Source organism: Halyomorpha halys, unplaced genomic scaffold, assembly GCF_000696795.3.
Source record: "Halyomorpha halys isolate HHAL.00 unplaced genomic scaffold, Hhal_1.1 Scaffold563.1, whole genome shotgun sequence".
Classification (NCBI taxonomy): Eukaryota; Metazoa; Arthropoda; class Insecta; order Hemiptera; family Pentatomidae; genus Halyomorpha; species Halyomorpha halys.
In genome coordinates this window covers 58,000-64,076 of record NW_027109002.1, presented here as the reverse complement: position 1 = coordinate 64,076, position 6,077 = coordinate 58,000, and the positions used below count along the sequence as shown (strand labels likewise).

The 6,077-nt window shown below is 27.6% G+C and overlaps 1 protein-coding gene across 1 annotated transcript in view; it reads left to right on the top strand.

The window, feature by feature from the left end:
- The window catches only part of LOC106684266 (choline/ethanolamine kinase), a gene marked incomplete in the record, with an annotated part of 26,621 nt that overhangs the window by 11,812 nt on the left and 8,732 nt on the right, over positions 1–6,077 (top strand).

Sequence of the window (6,077 nt, the reverse complement as noted above, 5' to 3'; positions counted from 1 at the left end):
TTGGTTTCAAATTTAGAATATCTACAATTTTATATTTCTGTATATTTTTTTAAATTTTTGTTGTTTTAAAGAATGGTAAACTTTTTTTAGGATCACCAACTTAAGAAAGTATATTAACTTGTACAGTACACATTAAATTATCCTTCATAATTCAACAAATTCATTTCACAATAACGTTTTAAACTTTTAAAAATTTAAAATAGTTAGATTAAATCAATCCATATTGGATGAAAAAGTTAATCAAAATGTGATTTTGTTAATTATTGCATATTCATTTCTCACTGAATTAATTATATTTTTATAGCAGTATTTTGATCTGATATAAAATAAAAAATCCTTTTTATTTATTTTTTTTTTTTTTTTTTAATTTGAAAAATGTGATAAATTATCGCGTTGACTATTTTTCTTATGGTCTTAAAATAATCAAATATAGTAACTTTAGGAAGAATTACACCCTTGGAACTTCATATACTGTCATGTATCAATTGGACAATGTTTCGAAAGTTCTCTGTCCATTTTTAAATTCATTCTGTACAATCAAAAATTTATTCGTATAGCATTTACTTATTAATCCTCATATTATCAATACTTTTAAATTAAAACATTTTTAACATTTGCAATATTATAATTAAAATACTTTTATTTCTATAATTATACTTGCAGTAGGATCTATTATTTGTAAAATTAATAGAAAGTCAAAAAATAATCGTTAAAATATTTTTCATTAATTAAAAATAACTTAAAATTGTCATCAGTATTAAAGTAATTTAACGTTTCCATTTTAGCGTAAAACTGTCCCATTATTTCTTATTTTTCAAGTTATTTAATCCCAATTACTTGACCATAGGTATAAGAAAGAGCATTGATAATAGTTTGACAGTAAATTTAAAAATGTTTTAACATGTTTAATCATGTTCATTCTATCTGTATTCTAAATTAAAATTTTATATTGAAATGGTATTCAATATTTTGGCAATGCAAAACATAGGGCTCATTTTTGAAGAAGAAGATAGATATTGGTGGAAAAAAAAGAAATTTTTTATATGTCGAACAGTTTTCTAATTACTTCCAATTCTGATTCTCTAAGCCATCTTTATGCATTTAGTTTGATTAAAAGTGTGGTATTATGTCCGGCGGAAATAATTAAAAAATGTGAAAAATCAATTCTATACAACAGCATTTTCAGTCGGTCGACTTATCGAAAAAGTAGCTGTTACGTCCCAGGCATATACCCGCCTTAAATATGTAATATCAGGTTTTTTGTTTTTTCCTACCTCCTATTTATTTAAATTTAAAACAATTACAATTATATACATTTTGCTTAATCTAAGAAAATTATATATATTAACAAATTTACAATTTATCTTGTTTTGCCTTTTGGCATTATAAGATGTGGAGAAACATTGTCCACTGAAGGCGGTTTATACATTTAATTGCTTGGTAGCCAGGGGGCTAACACAGAATGGGGAGGGACCATTCCGGCTTATTGATCGTACATTTCAGTTTTTTAGGTTGGCTGCTCACCGGTTTGCAAACCATTCTCTGAGATTAACTTATTTGGACTAAAATATTAACTTAAGATATGGAAGAAGATATTAACTTTCTAGTTAAATAAAGTAATATATCTGTAACCCCAGTGAATATGTGGTTAAGTCAAAATTCCTTACTTTTCAGGGGACAACTTTTAAAGTTAAAGTTAAACATTTATGTAAAATCAGGTGTTTGTGGTAAATCATCAAAATTTCGTCAATACTACCAAAACGTTGGTAACTTGTTACTTGTTTTACACCAATTTGATATGTCTTATCACTAATTAGATAATAGAGTTAACTAATTGTTCACCGACCGTTGAAAACAGACTTGACCAATAACTCTGTTTTAAAACGTTGACTGACTTAGACACTTATGCACAATGAAGATGTTGCCTTCTGTGATTCTCTTAGACCACTTAACTCATTTTGACCAAAATTCGACTTAACCACATATTCACTGTGGTGACAGATATAACGGTATAATCCACTTAATTACTTGAAATAATTAAATGAGGTTTAATATTATTTATATAAAAAGAGAGAAGAGAGGAGTACTCATACCCACAGATTTGTGGTGTAAGCTATAACTATTTAAGGCTATCAGAATTGGAAGAATGTAATGATAACATGACAATGGTTCAGTTCTAAGCGATATCTTTTGTTGAATTGAATAGAATATTACATGATAAGAATCAAAAGAATATTAATTTGTATTATTACATGACCTATAATTTTTTTTTGTAATTTAAATTTTATAAATGCTCAAAGGTAAAAAACTTATAATAAAAATGCAATGTTTTTAATACATATATTATTCTATTTTTCTACTTTTCAAGGATGCTGTGTTCCTCTCCTTAGCACAATGTAATTCACTGTTGGTTTCAAATTTAGAATATCTACAATTTTATATAATTTGTCAATTTCATTTATGGGGGAGAAGAGCAAACCATTAATAAATAAAAGATGATTTTAAAATTATATTATACTCACTTAATATGTTAAAATCATCAATATAATAATAATAAATTTGAACTTCTATAACAAACAATGTTACTTAATCAATGATTTCTGCTCTAAAGGAAGGTTATATTGTTAACACTTTGACCATGAGGTATCCCCTGGGAAACCACTTTATTTTTTTTATTTTAATTTAAATAAGCATTATATAATACACAAAATGTAATATGTAGCCCAATAAAGTCTAAATACCTGTTTTTTAACCTTGACAACACACTCGTCACTTGCGTATGTCACTGAATCTATGCATGCAACAGCTGATACATAAATATTTTGCAAATTTTTTAACTGAATTACTGAGTAAGTACTAAAGAAAGTTATTGTATATAATCGCATTTTCTATTAAACATTTAAACTCTGTGAAATAATTTTAAAAAATATATTTTTAAAATTAAAAATACCTTTTAACATGTATAAAATGTTATTGGGAGAGTGTGAAATAAAAGAGTACATAAGAAAATAAATTTGAAGGAATTTAAAAATCCTTTAAAGCGACAGAATCCAGAACAATCGTAGTTGATTGTAGCTAAGACAGTACTAAACACAATTTGAAACAATCCAAGGTGAAATGGAGGTATTAGACACGTCAACGTACGTGGTCAGAGTATTACGGTTTAATAATAGACTGTGAATGAAGGTGGGAAGCAGTATGATTAATTATTATTTGTATATGCCTTTGTGTATTTATGAATTAAAAAAAAAAAAAGGATTATTATAATTTTGATTCAGTAAAATCTCTGTGATTACTAAAATTGTGAAGAATTATATTCTTTCATTCACTTCTGGATCATATTATATTATATTCTGTTCATTTACATGTAATATTCTTTTCTGTCTTATATGTTTTAAGACAAATTTTAAAATTGCCAAAATATTGAAGGTTTTTTGTGTTATCAGTTTTGAAACATTGTTCTATAGGATATTTATGTATATGTGTAATTTCTTTATATTTGGATAGGATATATATATCTCTGATTTATTGACCTCACTTTTTTGTTTACTTCATACTTCTTGGAAGTTAAATGTTTGGTTAGGATTTTTATATTTTATAAAGTTATACAACCTCTTAAAAAAAAAATTGATTTCATGGGCATATCTTTCATTTTATCTAATTATATGTATATAATGAAATAAATTTTATTAACAAGCAATTTTAATTTTAATTTTTTTAATGAATGCAAGTGAACGATTTGCCCTAAAATTATTCTGAAAATTAAGACGAGTGCGAAATGGTATTGTAGGAATGGAGCTGACCATGTTTAAAAGAAGTGATCAACTTAGATCAGATTAAATAGATCTCATATTAGATCTGGTGAGACCGTTGTCAATGGCTGAGAAGAGCCGAGTTTTGTGTTTCCGTTTGTGTGTGTTGTTTTTTTTTTGTCGGTATCGAGGACACACGATGTGGGGATGTTGCTCTGTCGCTCTCCTCCCCTGGCCCACACAGAACGAACAAGGCAAGGTGGCGTCATACCCCACAAACACTCACTACTGTCAACACTAGTTGTTGTCTGAGAGTACCACGGTAAACCTTAATTGGATATAGAGGACTACTGGAGCTCTGGAGTAAAGTAAATGATATTATCTGTTTCATATTGACTAAAATTTTTTCGTATTTTTTTTTCTTTATTTTTTTAGATAATATTGTTTATATATGTATATAAAAATATTTAATTATATTTTTAACTGCTTGAACTCATCATTTTGGTAGTGAATTATATGAATTTACTTCTCTCATATTCATCAGAATTATATAGGTTATCAATGGCTGATGTATATCCAACTATAACTTTTGCATAATTTTAATTCTTTTTTAAAAAAAATTTTAGACCTTAATTTATTGTTAAGGTTGGAAGATGATTAGTCAACCATATATTAATTGATTGTAGGAAGATGAGCCGAGTAAAAACAAGGTACAATCATTGTAAAGTTTGATAAAACTATAAAAATATACATAAAAAGTTATTTTTCAATACATAGATTGTAGTGTTATTTTTGTTTTATAATAAAATATTTAACAATATGATATTAATCCCTTCTCTCTAATTTCTATTAGATTGACTTTGAATAATATGAATCTATTTTATTTAACCTAAATAAATCATTTGAATCGATTTTAAAATAAATCTAATATATAAAAATCAATATTGGTTTGTTTCATTGTTTATGTACTGCCATACCGTTCATCCAATTGGGATGGGGCTTTTTGCTAAATGTTCAGGATTTTCCCAGGAAGGCTATCCCAATTTTTCCGGTAAATTAAAAGGTTATTAACAAAATTAGGTATGTTTGGCGCATAGCTCAGGAAGTGAACATTTTTTTCATGGTTGTTATATGCCAATCACTTTGCCTCTTTCTGAAAAATAAGAAAACAATTTTATTGGTTTTATTAAATGATTTTTTATTCACTAAAAATTTAAAAAACATAATGAGGGTTTCAATAAAGTGGGTAAAAAAAAAAATTCTGAAAAACAAATTATATTTGTTTATAGCGTCCTCTGAAACTTTTCAATACCTTTTTTTCAAAGAAAGTAAAAATTAAATATTTTTCTGCTTGATTTGTCTGAAGGATTTTTTTTCTTCTGATGACCATTATTCATATAATTGTTCATAACTCCTCTAAATTTTATCCAATTCCTACGTTAATAGAACCGTTGGAAAGCTGAATGCCTGTTCTTTTAACCTATATTAGCAAAATTTAGATTTTATGCCCTTTTAATAAGGGCATAAAATCTAGTAGTAGGTGTAAAAGATCGGTTTTGGCATAGGACAATGATCAGTTTTGGACTTAGGACCCTAGCCTCGAACTGCCCTTACTGTCTCCTAGCCTCACCCTTTCCTAACCAGTGTTTACCAGTCTGACCTATCTTAATCCTCAATGAATATCCCTAATCCTTAATACTTAATCCTAATCCATAATGATTTATCCTAAATCTCAATATCTTAATCCCTAGTAGAGGAAATATGGGGGAGCTGGTGCACTGCTGTAAGCAGCCAATCGGAAGCCAGCATTTGGTCACGTGACCTATAGCGGGAGATTTGATTTCAAAATTTTCACTAGACCCTACATTAACCACTTGCCACGTGGTCAATGGCTGGAGATTTGAATTTAAATTTTTACTTCAAATTAACCTTAACCACTTAGGGGTGAAATATTAGTTTCAAATGTTTTGTTTTATACCTCTAAGTTCTAGTTTGGTTAATTAGATCTGTTATGTGCCCTTTGGTGTAGATTGGTCGAGTCGTGTTGAAGTTATTTCTTTTTTTTTCTAAAGGAACCAAAGACGATTTAGGGCAAAATTTCATCTATACTTATAGAAGGGAATGGTCGAATTTTTTTTCTCAATAAACTTTAAATTATTTCTATTTTTTTACCATAAATTTTTGTTACAAATGCCGTTACAAACTAAATAGATACAATAATTAATTAATAAATAACTAAATATTTCGGATTCAGCTGTGCAAAGTGGGGCCAAATGTTAGTTACTACTAAATAGTTTTCTACCATTTCTTTTTACCTTTCTTGAA